Below are 15,919 nucleotides of genomic sequence, written 5' to 3'. Positions count from 1 at the left end.
CTTGTCTCTCCCAGAGAAGGATGCCTCACTTCAGGTCTGAACAGCAGTCAGTGGACCCCCAAAATCTCCTACATATGTAATGAGACTGCAGGGGCTGGGCTGTGAAAAGGATGGGGGTGGGGTGGGGGGTGTAAGGGGGTGGACGGGGTGTTGGCGGGGGGAAAAGACTGAGATAGGAGTGGGATAAATACCACTAACCTGGCTCTCACCTTCTCTGCCTTTTCTCCCCTGCCCCCATCACTGCTGCTGTTGCGTCAGGTAGCGGCACTGTTGAGTGCATTAACTCAGAGCTGAGCATTGCAGCCACACCGAATGTGTGTCTGTGTGTGTCTGTGTGTGTCTGTGTGTCTGTGTGCCCGATCATTACCATTTATTCCCCCCGCGCCAGTGCTGCAGGACTCCGGGAGCGAGCGAGAGAAAAGAGAGACCGGAGCCATCAGCCCCCAGATCTGCTTAAACAAATCACCGCCCCTTGCAGGGAGGGAGAGGGAGAGAGAGAGGAGGGGGGAAACCAGACCAAAAGACAAAATAAAAGACAGAGAAAGGAAAATCCAGCGGGGAGCAAAAGGCAGCCCCCAGACGCACCCTTTGCGAGAGTGCGCTCCCCGCGGGGAGGGGGGTGGTGTGCCTGTGTGTGTCTGCCTGTGTGTGTGAGTGTGCGAGCATCGCTCCCGTGCCCGTTAGGAGGAGGGGGTGTTTCTCCCCCGCCTCCCCCTGCCCTCCCTCGGCGCGGCCCAGCGCGGGGCGGCGCGGCGGGGGGAGCGGGCGGCCGCAGCCCCGCAGCCCGCCGGAGCTCCGGCACCAGCGCGGCCCGCTCCGGAGCGCAGCGAGCCGGGATAAAGGGAACAGCTTCCTCGCCGCCAAAACAGCCCTTTTCTCCTCGCGGGGTTTTTGCTCTTTCTTTTATTTTTTTTTTTTTTTTTAAAAAAAACCAACAACTCCTCGCCGGGAAAAGCAAAACCGAAAACGCTCCCCCTCCCTCACCTCGCCCTCCCCCCGCCCTTCAAAAGGCCCCCAAACAACCAACAACAAAAAGAAAGAAAAAAAAAAAGCCCCCCTCCAAAAAAAAAAGAAGAAAAAGAAAAGAAAAAGCGAGAGAGTCAAAGACAAGCTCCATCGATTTCAAATCCAGGATTTTATCCAGTGCATTGATTTTTTGCTTCGGTTTTTTTCCTCTTCCCCCCTTTTTCCCCCCCTTCTCCTTTCTCCCCCTCCCCCCCCTCCCCCTTCCCACACCCCTTTTCCTTTTCATTTTATTTTGGATCCTGCTAAAATTAGCCGGGACTGTTCTGGGTGCTGTGTGTTAATTTGATTTACTCCGGGAATCCGACTTCCAAGACGCCATTTTTTCTCGCTCTATCTGGCTCTATTTATCTATCTAGCTATCATTTATCTATCGAGCTGTCTGTCTGTCCGTCCATCTCCCTCTCCCCGGGTGCCTTCCCTCCTCCCGCCCTCCCTCCCTCTCCGCTCTGCGTGTGCTGCGCGGCCGTGCGCTCTCCTAATCTGACAGATGAACACCGCCATGGGTTTGCCGCAACACAAGCAAAAGCACCTTTGGGGGCTGTGGCGAGGGATTGAAACCGGGATCTAAAAGGAGAAGAGACAAGAAAGGGGGAAGTCCGAGGGAGAAGGAGGAAGAAAGAAGAAGAGGAGGAAGCTGCTAAGAAGCCCCCGCTTGCCGTTTTGGGGATATGGGTTAGTAAAGGGGGGGGGCGGGGAAGCAACAAAAAAAACCCCGCAACCCTGAGACATCGAGGAAAGGTCTGTCTTGATGATCCGGATTGCAGGAGGGTCTTACCCCTCTCTCTTTTCCCTCCCACCCCCCCCTTTTTTCCCCTCCGCATGCAAAAGTTAATGTCGTCTCCTTTTTTTCGTGTTGTGACTTTGCAATGGCGCGAAAAAGCCTTTTTTTTTTTTTTTTTGGAAGGGGGGTATTTCTCTGCTGTGCAATGCATGCGAGTCCTCTCCCCCTCCGACCCCTTCCCTCTCCATGCTTTGTGGTTTGTGACTGGGTGGTGGTGGTGGTGTATGTGTGTGGCTGGGGGGGGGGGGCGGGTACGACCGAGCTGCTGGAAAGGGGATGCAATTTTTTGAGGAGTTTTCATAATGTATTTACCTCCTTTACCCCCCCTCCCTCCCCCTTTGGTATCCTATATATGTTTCTCTGACGGTGCCGGGGGCTGGGGGCAGCGATGTGTGTGCGTGTAGAGGGGGGGGAGACACTCCCCCCCCCGCTTCGTAAATTGCAGGTTAAGTGGAGCTAGAGAGCAACGTTGTAACCTTATGGGGATCTGCGTGTGTGAGTATGAGTGTGTCTGTGAGTGCGCGGGGTCCGCAGCGGTGCTCGGCGCTGGGGGGGCGGGGGAGCCCGGCTGTCCCGAGGGTCCGGGGGGGTCCGGGGGGTCCGGCTGTCCCGGGGCGGCCGCCGCGGCCCCGCGCTCCTTTTGACATTGAAAAGGACACGCAGCCCCCCAAAGCGGCAATTTGAGGGACTAAAAAGGGAAGGGGGGGCTATGGGGGGAGAAAGAGGGGGAGTAATTAGCAATGCGGCGCCCCCCCCCCCCCGGCCCCCCTGCTCGGTGGAGGCGTGTTGATAATGGTTATTAATAAGCCGGTGATTGTCGCCCCCGGGACCCCGGTGGCCCCTCTGCCCCCCACCCCCTGGTAGAAGTTCAGCTTTGGGCGGTTCTTATATCGCTGATATTATTGCGGAGGGGCGTTGGGGGTGTTGTTTAGTTTTGGTTTGCGGGTTTTTTTGGGGGGTGGTTTCTTTTTTTTTTGGTTTTTTTTTTGGGGGGGGGGGGCGCAAAACGCAGCTTGCAGCCGCGGGCGGCTATTGTCAACTCCAACCCTGGCGCGAGGCTCCCTGCCCACCTCCGGGCACGGGCGCTCACACTCACACTCACACTCACACTCACACTCACTCCTTCCTCGCCGGCTGGGCACTGGGAAATCGGGTCCCTCCAGCGAGGCGACGGGGGACGACGACACACGGATCCCCCTCCCGCCCTTGTTTGCCGGTGTGTGAGTGTGAGTGCGTGCATCACACCGGGCACCGGCGGTCCCCTGCGCTGCCCGCCCCTGCCTGTGTGTGTGTGTCTAAAAAGGCAGTTGAGAAAAGGATTTCCGATTCGTTTCCGCTTCAAATTAAACAGCACTGATAATCTCGGGCCTGACGCCTGGTGCTAAAAGGCCACTTCACCACCGGGGAGCGGTCGCCTACGGGGACACACACCCACCCACCAGGGGGGACACCCCCTCCCCCTCCGTGCGCCCCCCACCCCATCCCCGGGAGGGTTTGCAGGGGGAGGTGCAAGGAGCTTCCCTGCAGGGGAAGAGGATGTGGGGGGTGTGCATGGGGAGGATGCTGGACCACACCCTCCATGCCCCCCCCCGCCCCGGGCTTGGGGCTGTGGGCCGGCGGCTGCCGTGAGCAGGGCCAGCCGGCACTGGGAGGGGTCCGCTCCGAGCGAACGGGGAGGATACGGGCGGGTGGCAAAGGGGAGCAGCGGGCAGTGCTGCTCCCCCCGCAAGCAGAGGTGTTTCATTAGGCGTGGGTCCGAGGTGGTCGAACGGGGCGGGGGGGACGACACCCGCCGTGCTGCCTCCTATGTCCATCTGTCACAGAGCAAAGGATGTGCGAGGCCAGCAAAGCGCTGAGCCTGCTAGTCCTCTGCTGTCAGGGAAAGTAATGGGAGCCTCTGCATATTGACAGGAGAATTTCAGGGGGAAAGGACTGCTGGCAAATCCAATCCCCTGCTGAATATGATGGACCCAAATGGGAACAATTATTGATCCCACAGCCCCTGCAGTTAGGACTTCCCTTGGCTCAGGCTACAGGAGTGATATCATCAGCCGGCTATAGTTAGCCAGCGATAGTGCGGACCTGAGGAAACAAGTGTCTAGGACCTTCTTTTTTTATCATAGACAGGAGAAAAAATGCCTATCAGGGAAAAATGTGCAAGCGGCTGCTTCACGCACACCTTTCTGCGCTTCCTTGGTCTGTGCTGGGATTACTCCCCTCATTTGGCAGCTCCTTCCACTCCAAAGAGAACCTTTTTTCACCTTCGTTTAGTTTTTGAGCTGAAAGGAGACACACACACCCCTCTCCAAATAATGAAGTTGTACTTTAGTCTCTGCTTTTAGCTCAGAAGGGTTATGTAAAAGCAGGGAGGAGGGGAAGCAGGAACGCTCAGTGAATGGAGAATTCTCTTCCATCTCTTACTTTTTTTTTTTTTTAACTTCTCAGGCTCAAACTTTTAATAGAAACCAGAAATCTATTGAGAAGTAACTGAGCCAAGAAAACCTCTGTTTTCTCTGCAACTAGGAATGGGGAATAAATATTTTTTTGCTGATGTTATTTCAAGTTGTTTGAGCTCTTTGATTCCTGCCAAAAAGCCCAGCATAGATTATTAACACATTCTCATTTTAGGAGGATGCACTCTCCAAAATGTAATAAAATGGTGTGTTAGGTTTGTGCAGAGCCATAAACTATGCTAGTTGTTGGCAAACAAAAGAAACAGTGGCCATGATTTATTATTAATAATAATCATAACTGAACTATTTAGCTTGACAGGTTATTTACTGTTTCTCTACTGAGGTTGATCAGTATCATTTCCAATAATGTACTTTGATTAAGTTGGGAACTGTTCTTTTTTTAACAACTGCTATTGCCATGTGCTTAATCAACTCAAGGAGATAAATGCTTGAAAAGGTCCAACCATCGGGTTTTTTGGCTTCAGATGCTGCCTAACCTCCTCTTCTGCTCTGTTTCAACCCATCTTTTGAGCTCCTTTTCCCCAGCATGTACATCTCTTAGGTGCAGAGTGCCAGCTCATCAACAGGACTCTTGTTTTCCGTTACAAGATTTGGCTAATCCCAGTTTCAGTAACTTTTTTTGCCCTCTCAGTAGGGCTCAATTGCTCACACATAATCTTTCCCTTCTGTTTTCTTTCCCCTTTGGAAAACACCCTCCAGGACTGAAAAACTCTTGCCTTGTGCTTTGAGACTTGCAATTACACAGCAATTTTGACTCTTGACCCAACTAGTAGCAAGAAAGGCTATTGTCTAATGAACCACATAAAAACAGTTCTGGGATCCAACAGATTGCTGTGATGGAAATGAAAGCTGTCCCAGTGAATTGATGACTGATTTGTTTAACCATATGCCTAGGCATTTTTTCTTGCTCCCCGTTAACTACCCATCTCTGGAGTATCTGTTATCTGTGAGTCTGCGATGATGTTGAAAGACAGCATTAATAACTGCCAAAATGTGCTACATGATGCATGGCCTGCAGTAAGGCCAACTGAACAGGATTTAAGCCATGTTCAGAAAATCCAGCATGTCTTTTTTGCCAGCCTTAACATGTAGGCACACAGGGTTTTGAGTGTGGAAGGGCTGCGACTAAGCATGCATTTGATGATGAGACAAGAGCAGCAAATCTGTGCCTACAAAAAAAAAAGATGGTCAGATGAAATCCACGGCAAGATCTAGCCTTGCTGCTGGGAAGTCCAGGCACTCTTAGGGCAGCAGCAATCCAAGGTTCAGAGCTAGTCCAAAGCCTAGCTGGAAAGGCCAGAGTCTGTGGGAGAACTTTAGTGGAGAAGGTTCCCAGTGTTTTGCTGCCGGACTTGTGGTTTCTATCGGGACTGGTTTTGCTGCTATTATAGGTTCTGTTCTTGTTACATTCTCTTTCCAACTTGTTAAAAAAAAAAAAAAGTTTCCTTTCCAGTTATTACTGTTGAGGAAATAAAATGAGTCATCCTTTTAGGAAATTGTCATCTTGATTAAAGATGGGCTTTAAAAGCCCTCAACTCCAGGTTTTAGCCTGGGGGTACTGTCAGATCTGAAAACCATTTCCAAACTTTCGAGGTTAGGACTGCTTTGCCTTCTGATAAGGGCGTGAAATCAGGTTTCAAGCCTGTGTTAGCACAGTTGCTTCTGAGGTGCACTCCAAGCTTTAGAGACAGCTTCTTTCTCCTTTTCCCAACATAAAGGCTTCACTTGACGTGGCTTCAGAAGTTCACTGAGTCTTTGGACCTACTTAGAGATCTGCTGGATGCAGCGAACAAGTGCGGCTCCCCAACAGGCACCTGGATTCTGCATTCACGTTTAGCTGGTCGTAGAAAGAGCAAAGCAAGGGGGCTAAATAGGTGGAGCAAACCATAAAAGAAGGCAAAATAATTTCCTAACTTGAATAAAAGCAGTCAGAGAGTAATGCAGCTTGTCTTTCAGAGCTGAGGAAATGTGTGAAGGAAGCAGGGAATGGTAATGTCTGTTTATCAGCTCTTGAGAGGGAGCAGAGTTAGGGGCTATTTTGCCCCTTTGGAGTTGGATTTACTTTGCAGCACAGATCGTCCAAACACAATGATGAGCTTTTATCCAAGCGGTGGGGCAGTTGGATATGAAAAGCAATCTTCTGACATTATTTCATTTAGGCTTTTGTTGTCTTTTATGAACCGGAAAATACTGAAGAGTTCTCAGGTCAGTCACTTCTGTCTCCAAAAGGCCACATTGAAGCTCTGGACCTCAAACACTGAGGACTGGGAGAGTTTGATCTGGGCTTGATTATGATCTTTATGGCTCTAGTCTACTTCCAAGTCTAGCTGGGGATCTTTGCGAGCTTCTGTGTCTCTATGATATTTGCTGGGCTGGCTGTCCTCCAAACACCATGTGCCATTGCTGGTGTGTGACGATGACCTTTTGACTTTGGATATGAAGGGGAAAGTGATGGGGCTAAAGCATGGGTGACAAAGCAGGAAAGGCAGCCAGAGAAGTGCTCTGGGCATACGGTCACTGGTGCTGCTCACAGATCCCAGGGTCAGGTTTACTCTTACTTATGAGTGGGGATAGTGGTGGGGCTCATATACATGTCCATCCAGCACAGGGCTCTTGCAGGGAAAAAAGTAGTTGTACAGATAATAAAGATGAGCCTGAGTTGCTTTCTCTATGTAGGGCTGGTGAGTCTGATGCATTTTTTTGAAAGCAAGCTCAATGTGTGGAAAAGCCATGCAGGAGGACACCAATTTCCATGCAAATGCGAGGTCAGAAGGTGGTGTCAAGGCTCTGACCTGCCCTGGTGAATATCAGAGCACAGCGTGGCCCAAGGCTTGGTGCTGCAGCACATGGTATATTGGGATGCAAATGCCTGGCAGAGTGGGGTGCTGGGATGGTGGCTAAATGCTGTTGTGGGTTGACTTACCTAGCTCCTCACTGCCTCTGAAGGAGTGGATTTCTGCTTCCATAAGGGTTGGTCTGCAGTCCTGGGCAGTTAAGGGCTCTATGAATGTGGCAGAGATGAGAGCAAAGTTTCCTCTACTGTAGCACGGTATCTCCAGTAATAGTGCTTGGGAAAGCTGTTCAGAAGAATGTGTGGTAGGCAAGTGTGGGGTAACCCAGGACTCAAATACCTCAAAATTAGAGATGGGTTAAAGATCAGATGCCTGAGGTTTTATGTTACTTTGAAATTTTTGTTAGCCTTAACCTTTAAAACTGAGATATATGTATGCAATGAATCATTCTGTTCCTGTCCTGGTATTTTAGCAGATGAAGAAGTTGGTATTAAGACGGAAGGGAGAAAATGATGATACGCAAACCAGAGGTCAAGCTGCAAGGTGTTACAGGCATGTCTTTCCTCCATATGAATCCACATATCCTGAATATCCTACTGATGTGATTTCTAAGGCTTGGACACCGGCCTAACTTCCCTGTGTGTTTCCAGACCCAGTGGATTCTGGAGCAATGCTGTGATCCATGCCTACCTCTCCTTGAGTCTTGATACATTTTTGGCTTTGGAGAATGCAATGGGGTTTCCACCGAAACTTCTCCAAAATCCTATTAGTTTGCTAGACAAGGAAATCCTTCCTGTATTTTTTTCTTTTTCTTTCTTTCTTTCTTTCTTTCTTTCTTTTTTTTTTTTTTTTCCCTAAAGCCTTCCTATGGAGGAGCTCTATAGCAGGGATTCAACAGAATTCTGCACAGGGGAATAATTCTCTGCTGAACTCTTCAGTTCTTTTTCAGAAGGGATCAGAGACATGAAGCTTAACTGGGGGAGTTTAGTAAGTGTTCAAACGGGATTGTATAGATGTAAAGTATTATAGCAGGCATCTGAGAAAAGTGTTATTATACATGCCCATTGTTCCCGCAGTTGAAAAACAGTTTAAAATATTAACCCATATATTCACATCCTTGTAACTTCCATAAACCTCCACCTAATGGGCTGAAAAATGTCATGCTTTCTGTTGCTGGATGACAATTTTCTTCCCGAAAGGCTGAGTAAATTCTCTCCAACTGTCAGTTGTTCCTTTTTTTTTTTCTTTTTTTTTCTTCTCAAATTTATTCAGAAAAAAGTGAGAGTGGAGGAAGAAGAGGAAACAGTTTTCCCTTTTGAATTATCCTAACCACATACTTTTAAACTGGGCAGCAGTCTAACCTGCTGGACTTTGAGCTGATAAATGGATATAAACATAGGGCTTGTTGAAAGCCTCTGTCTGCTTTTGGGGTGTGAGTGGGACAAAAAAATATGGAGGTCATGGTTTCTGATGCCATGACAAATTCAAAGTGTCACTGTAGGCATCCTAAAGTTGATGGAGATCTTTCAGTCTTAAAGAGAGAGGCACTGTCCCTACAAATCCTGCTGGATAAGTGTCATAAATAACATTTGCTATAGGTGCTGGTTAAATTAGATCCCAGTTCTGTGTCATAGGAAGTAGTTACAGAAACATAAGTCCTGCTTTTATCAGAGTTGAAGACACATCTGCTCTTAAAACATGCTGCTTTTTAAGGGTGGCTTTCAGGCCAGAACATTTTCTTCAGGATTAGCTCAGTGAACAGACCTCCCAGGGCCCTTAAGGAAAACCTCTGAAAAAAATAGTGTGAGCAATAATTAAAATAACAATAAGCTGCAGCATGGCCCTAGGTAGGAACTAGGACTCTATTCAAACTTGCATCCATCTCCAGCTGGGGAGTGCTGGTATGGATGCCTCAGTTCAGGGGTCTCTTGACCCATCGGAGCCCACAGACCAAACTTTGCTTGGTTGGGACCTAAGTGAAGTGCTCAGACTAGGAAAGAGAGACCCATATGTCTCATCATATGGAGAGAGGGGGCACCCATGACTGACTGGACCTTGGTTTCCCCCAAATTCTGACCCCATCCCAACCTTTAACATCCTCCTGAAGTCAGTGGAGTTAAAAGGGAATAACAACCCAAAGCCCTGGTCCTGCTGGAATAGGGATGTGAGTTGTGAATGTGGTGCTCCCGATCCTATGTGCCACCTGGGAGGGAGTCTGATGTGTGCAATGCTGCACAAAGAGCTCAGTGAAGTAGTTGAACTGGAGAGGCCGTTGGGGTGTGCAGGTACTCAGCAGACTCTTATCTCCCATCTGACTCAACTTCTCCCAGAACTTCTGTAACCGATTCCTCTTCATCCTCATTAGAGGCAAAGCTCCTCCTTTCCTTTGCCCAGAGCATCTGCCGGTTATCTTGCCTTTATTCCTGCCCTCTGGCCTTCCCACCAGCATGCTCCTGACTAACATTTATACCTCTTGACATCACTGTTCCTGCACCATGGGCTGCTCTTTGCCATGCGTGTCTCCAGCCGTGTCCACTTGTGTCCTGTGCTGCTTTTGCCTGCTGCCTTTTCTTCTGCAGTCCATGAGGCTTTAAGGGCATTTCTTGTCTTGCCTGACCCGGACAACCTCTCTTCCCTCAAAGCTGAGAGAGTGATACCTTCTGCAAGGCAAAGTCTCAACACTGTTCTCTAAATACCCCAAATTGTTGCTCTTCTTCTTGCATGCCCATTATATGCCCTGTTTTCCCACAGTCCTTGATGCTGGGAATGCTTGGGATGTTACACAGCACTGAAAAAGACACCGCTGCTTACTCAGCATGGAAGTACACAGGGCAAGCCTGCATGGACAAAATCCAACCTTTCTTATTCCTAGCCTCATCTGAAGTGTGCAGAATTGAGTAACATGGGATGTGCTGTTTGTACAGCCTCTAGACTGGGCACAGGATAGATCCTGGACCGAAGCCTTTTTGGTCCTCCTTGTGCCATCACTTATGGCTCTGAGGTATGGATGCAGAGCCAAGACCTGCTTCATTCCCTATCAGATGTTCAGATGTGTTGTTTTATTTTATTTATTTCTTTGCTTTTCCTGAAGGGAGGGAAAGCTGGTATATTTGGCACTTGTGCAAGCAAATATGAAATAATGGAGGAGGGAAAATAAAAGGAAGAAGAAGTCCTGTGGCAGCAGCAGTAAATAAAAACAAACCTCTCGCTAATGATTTCCGTAGAGAAATCATTTCCCACACATTTCAGGGTCCTTATCAGAGGGAAATGTTTGATCAGAGGGAGAAGAAGAGATTATTGCCCCACCGTGATGGTGTTTGGAGGAGGCTACTGTATCTGACGGCAACTCTCCAAAAGCAGTCAATCTAGGAAAGTTTGGTGACACAGATGATGGAATTGTGCAGGGGTTTGCTTTCTGTGGCTGAGCTCTGTGCCAACAACCTTTCCTTAAATACCCATAAACCTTTCCATTTGTAGCCTGGAGTGGCTGCCTCCAGGATGGTATGGTTGGCAAGAGCTGCCTAGAATGGAGTAAGCATTTGCGGTCCCCTTCTCATGGACGTTGACACTTTCCCCCCAGGAGATTTATGGCTGGAGTTAGTGGAATAAGTTTTATCCTTGTAGTGGCACACACTGCTGCACCCAGCATTGTGCTCGGGGTATTCTGTTGGATCATCTCAGGAATCACCTTTGATTAAACATCCCACCAAGAGCGATGATGCTTTGCCTGGGAGCTCAGCAACCTGGTGTTGACCTTACACAGGCAAATCTCCTGGCTTGGCTTTTTGTGTTGTAAAGAGCACAGCTGGCATCTCATCCTGCTTTCTAGCATCCCGGAGGACTAATCTTCACAAAGGCGATGGGTAAAAATGACATGCCAACTCCTGATGTCATTAGGATCAAACACTATTCCTTGATTCCGAGGTGTAAATCCAGTGAACCGAGACCAGCTTTAGAGCAGTCCTGCAGCGGTGTTGGCCTCGGAGGGCACAAGCGAGGGGAAGCTGGTCCTTTAGAGACCAGAAATGAGCATGAGGAGGTGTTTATAGGTCTGATGACCGTACCTGCTTCCCCAACACCTAGATACAGCTTTAGGTTGTGAGCGAGCAGATTTATAAAACCTTGGCACTGTTCTCAGGCAGGAGCTTGTAAAAGTCCTTGGGCAGCCTGATGGGCATCTCTCCTCCTACTGCAGATGGGTGCTTTGCTACGCTGGCTGTTGCCACAGCTGTACCTTGGGCAGTATTGCTTTTATGGGCCTTGTGATTTATGGCCATGTCAGTTGTTTAATCCTCCCTTCAGCGCTGTATGATAGTTAGTTACTTGCATAGAAAGGTGACTATCTGATCTAATTATGGAGTCTCAAACCTAATTATGGAGTCAAATATGATTCCATAATCTACTCTTAATGTCTCTATGTTGAGAAGACAGATACACATGTGTGTAATGTGCACACTTACATGCCTCCATAATTACGGATATACTTGGGCTCTCATTTATTTCTGTCTTTTTATCTTGGGGGGGGGGAGGGATGCTTGCAGCCTCACCTGGCTGTGAGAGATCTTTGGTTTATCTGGTCTTTTCCCCTCTAGTGTGGCTTTTCCTGGCTTCCTTTGCACAGCGAGACAGAGCCATCAGTCAGTGTTACTCAGTCACGGTGCTGGAGGTGCAGAGGGCTGGTAGCACTTGGACTCAGGGAAATCTGATGGAAACAAGTGAAAATTACATTTCTGCTGTTGTTCTGGTAACTGCCATTAATCCTTGCTCCTTGTTTTCATCTGGATAGACCACACCTGGGAGAGCTTGCATCCTTTCCTTGGAGAAATTCCTCACATAACCCATGCAAAATCAGAGACAGAGGAGGAAGGACTGGAACAAAAGCAGTGTTGGAGGCAGGGGGACAATGGGGAGAGGAATCACCTTTCCTCTTCTAATTCACCCTATTAATGAATCACATGCCTTAGTTATTTTTATAGGTAATCTGTGGATTACAGGCATTCACATATGGTTGTTCCACTCACAATTATTCTTAGCAGCTGAGGATCTCATACTGTATCTGTGGTATACTCATATCTATTTTATGTGTGTCTATATCTAGGTATATCTTATAGATGAGAATTTTAGCAGTGTGTTTAAAATTGTCATGCAGTAGAGAGACTGATTTGTCCAGCACTGGAGATAGAGGCCAAATAATATATCCCAGAAGCACAGAATGGCTGGGGTTAGAAGGACCTCCAGAGATCATCCAGTGGCAGGATCACCTAGGGAAGGATGCTCAGGGTTGTGCCTGGTTGGGATTTGGATATCATCAGACCATCTCCAATTCTTTATTAAGAGATGATGTTCATTTTGTTTTGCTTGAAAGAGAAGTCCTTCTGCCTTGTTTCTGTCCTGATTGACACAAGGCGGGTGAAAGGGAGAGGGTGTTTCCTATGGGATCTATAGTGTGGATGGAAAGATAGCTGTCACAGTCATTTTTCCAGCTCCCTGCCAAGGCTGGGCTATTCTTTCAGAGTACCATGGCCATAGGAAGTAACTAAGGCTGTGGTCTGAAGATGCGATAAATTTAGCTCCAGGGCTCCGAGAGGGAGATTAAATACGCTATTGGTGCATGATACTGATCCAGTATAAACTCATTCTCCTGGTTCAAATTTGTTCAAAAAAAATTTGAAGTGACTTAATTTTATCCCAGCAGACTTTGTATTGCATCATACTATGTCACTTGTCAGCACCACACTGGCTTTATGGCTCATAAACTTTACTCATCTGCTGGAACTGCCTTTTAAGTTGGCATGAAGAAAGGCTTAACCCTCATCTTGGGTGCTCTGGTCCATCCAACTGAAGCCTGATCAGATGCCTGTCCCTGATCTGCATCAAACTTGTGCTGCTGGTGATCTGGCAGTGCTCAGACCACAACCACAACCACGCTTGAAATTCTTAGGTTTTTTTGCAAATAATGAAGAAATAGGTTGGGCTTTTTTTTAATCTTTTTTTTTTTCTTTTTGTATTCCTAATGTGGGTTAACTGAGTTCAAGTGCAGCTTGCTGCATGCCAGGCTGTTGGGTTTTTGTGTCCCATGATGGATTCTGAAGTTTCACTGACACTTCTCATAAAAGCAGGTTTCTGACCTGGGGTGTAATGTGGTGTAATGTCCATTGGCCTGTGCCCCAGAGGCAGCTGCATTTCAGCAGTGGCTTGTATAATCAAGGAAGCAACCCAGGAGTCTTTGGAGTGAAAGGTGATATCTCATCATTAAATGTTGCTGTACAGTCTCCAGTGCTTTGTGGTGAATGGTTTGAAAAAGATGAAGTGTAAAGAGGCTTCCAGGATTTCTGATATTTTGAAGAGATTGGAGATTTAACTATGTCACATGAAAGAATGTGAGATCCAAAGGCAACATGATAGAGGTGGGGTTCAAGAAGATGTGGGCTCCACTGTGAAGTTCACTGTCACACTCTCAGACTCGTGCCTCAGTTTCCCCTTACTTGATGGCGTTCAATAGATATTTTTTTTCTCTTTTTCATCTTAAGGCATTTTGGACTCTGGGTAAAACAAAAGCAGTCTCAGTAGCTACAGCCATGGTTGGGAGTAGTGTACTATAGGATTTGGGCAGCATCTTTTAATACTGCTCCGAGCTCTCTGCTGTTGCTCCTGGTGCTTGAGCAAATCAGGAGCAGCACAAATGCTAGGCAGCCGAACCTGGCTTGCTTGCACTTGTCTCATCATCTGCTTGTTACTAATGTGGTTGCCCCTGCGCTTAGGGCGAAAACCATGCCAAGTATTATGCCCACTTCCATTTCCTGGAGAATCCTAAATAGGTGGATTTCTCCCCCTTACCGTGGGCTCACATGTCTGTTTTTGTCCTCAGCAAGTTTTCAGTTTAATCACTTTATAGCCCTGGCATCTGAATACTTGCAAGCATGAGTAGTTGCCTGAGGCAGGAGAAGGGAGCATACTCAGAACCCTTAATGGGTTCTGTATACATACATCTAGTATGACCCAAAGGAAGGTCTTGTCCTTCAGGCCTTTGCCTCCAGAAGTGTGTTTGAGGTGCCCAGCAGAGCTGATAAGAAACACCAGAGCATCCATAGCAAGGCTGAGCACACAGGCATTTGATTATTTCTCAGTACTTATCAGAGGAAGTGTGAATCTCTCTCTAACTAAGAGCTAATGCCAACTTCTGTGAAATTTGTTGTCATTCATCTGTGAATTATCCTCAAATTTAACTTGACTGCAGGAAGCTTACTAGTGATAACACTTTCCTCTGGGAGCTTAATTTGGATGGTAAAACACCTCTGTAGTGGCTTATTGAACAGATCTTGATGCTGGTGAGCTTCGAGGCCTGGAAGGGCAGTTTGGGTGAGCACTTAAAAGTCTAGACAGCCCCCATCTCTTGGGGGTTTAAAATAGAGCTATAGGTCTCCTGGAAAATTTGTTTCCTCCCTAGATTTCCAGAGATGCATATTGCCAGCTAAGGCAGAAGAGCTGCTGGAGGAAAAAACCAAGTCTTGATCACTGTCCCTCCAGCGCTTCTGCTCCTGGCTGTCTGGAGAGGGGAGATGAGGAGGTTTCCAAAAGAGGTTACACGTTCAGAAGCCTCAAGTGAGGTTTCCTAATTACTCAAAGCACAGGTAGCTTGCCCGAACAAAAAAGACAAGTATAATGTCCCTGCACCCAAGTCATCTAACTATTAACCCTGGAGGAGAGTGAGGAGATACCTAAAACAATGACCCAGTTAATTCTGCCTGGTGTTTGAGCAGCAGGGGGGTTTGTTGCTACCTTCGGGTCTGGTGATATCACCATCTGCAGGCTCTCAGCAGAACAGGAGGCCAATAGTTTTAAGTGGGATTTTAAGGTGGATTTAGCATGAACTCACCTGACACTGGTGTAATGCAATGACTTTATTCATCTGTTGTTTGTTTCTACTGACACGGAGGCACACAGCCAAGTGGGGATGAGTGTTTGAGCATCATGACCCAAGAGCTTGGGTCCAAGACCAGCAATCAGCCTTTGGAGCAGAAACCTGGCTTTTTATTCATCCTCCATAAAACATTACCCGATGCCTCAAAACCTGAAAGACCCTTCCCAGATCGGAGCCATGAGTTTTATTCATTCAACTATTTTTTCGTTCATTTATCCCATTCAATGCAAGGGTCTCAAACGGTTGGTTCATTGTGCTGGTGGCTGCGGTCCCTTCCCCGCGCCCTTGGTGGCTGCAGACTCAGCCTGCTGAGCTAGATTGGTGTCTGCCAGAAGCCTTCTCTTTTTTTACCAGCAGCGAGAGAGGTTAAAAGCCTGTGGGCGGAGGCCAGCACAGAGTGCCCATTGTACATGCGTGCATACCAGAGCAGTAACTCCCTGGAATGCTGCAACGCTGAGCTTTTACCACCTTGTGTTTGTGTTGCAGCCCTGGAGTGTGTGTACATTGCGTCCCTCTCCTAGGAGATTAACAATGAGAAATGGCAAACAAATAGGACGGGCTTTTTTTTTTTTTTTTCATTATTTTTTATTTTTATTGGATCGGTTGGAAGAGGAAGGTAATCCTGACTCACATCACCTCCATAGGCACAAAGGAGAGGCAAGGTGCAAGGTTGGTCAATTAGGCAGAGCAGCTCCCTTGCAACTGGGTGGCTTTAACGTACTAATTTTGTTAGTAATTAATGACTACCACATAGTAAACACTTGGGTTCAAAACTATGTAAGGGCATTAACTAACCCACCTAGCAATGGGTTTGAGTGAGGTAAGTGTGATCCTTGTTTCATGGGTGGTGGAATGGAGAGGTTTGCTGATCAGAGGGTGAGTCAAGGCAGGGGTGCAGGAGACCTTGGGTTTGTTAGTTCTTCAG

The 15,919-nt window shown here is 47.7% G+C and overlaps 1 protein-coding gene across 1 annotated transcript in view; it reads left to right on the top strand.

Moving 5' to 3' along the window:
• The first annotated feature begins 1,498 nt into the window (after window positions 1-1,498).
• Window positions 1,499-15,919, top strand: part of LOC119140646 (SET-binding protein-like) — a 289,437-nt gene continuing 275,016 nt past the window's right edge. Inside the window, exon 1 of the mRNA XM_037372143.1 lies at window positions 1,499-1,698. The gene's annotated coding sequence lies outside the window, so the exon portion shown is untranslated. The remainder of the gene's footprint in view (window positions 1,699-15,919) is intronic.

Source organism: Falco rusticolus, chromosome W (assembly GCF_015220075.1).
Source record: "Falco rusticolus isolate bFalRus1 chromosome W, bFalRus1.pri, whole genome shotgun sequence".
Lineage (NCBI taxonomy): Eukaryota > Metazoa > Chordata > Aves > Falconiformes > Falconidae > Falco > Falco rusticolus.
This window is presented reverse-complemented; position numbering and strand designations above follow the sequence as displayed.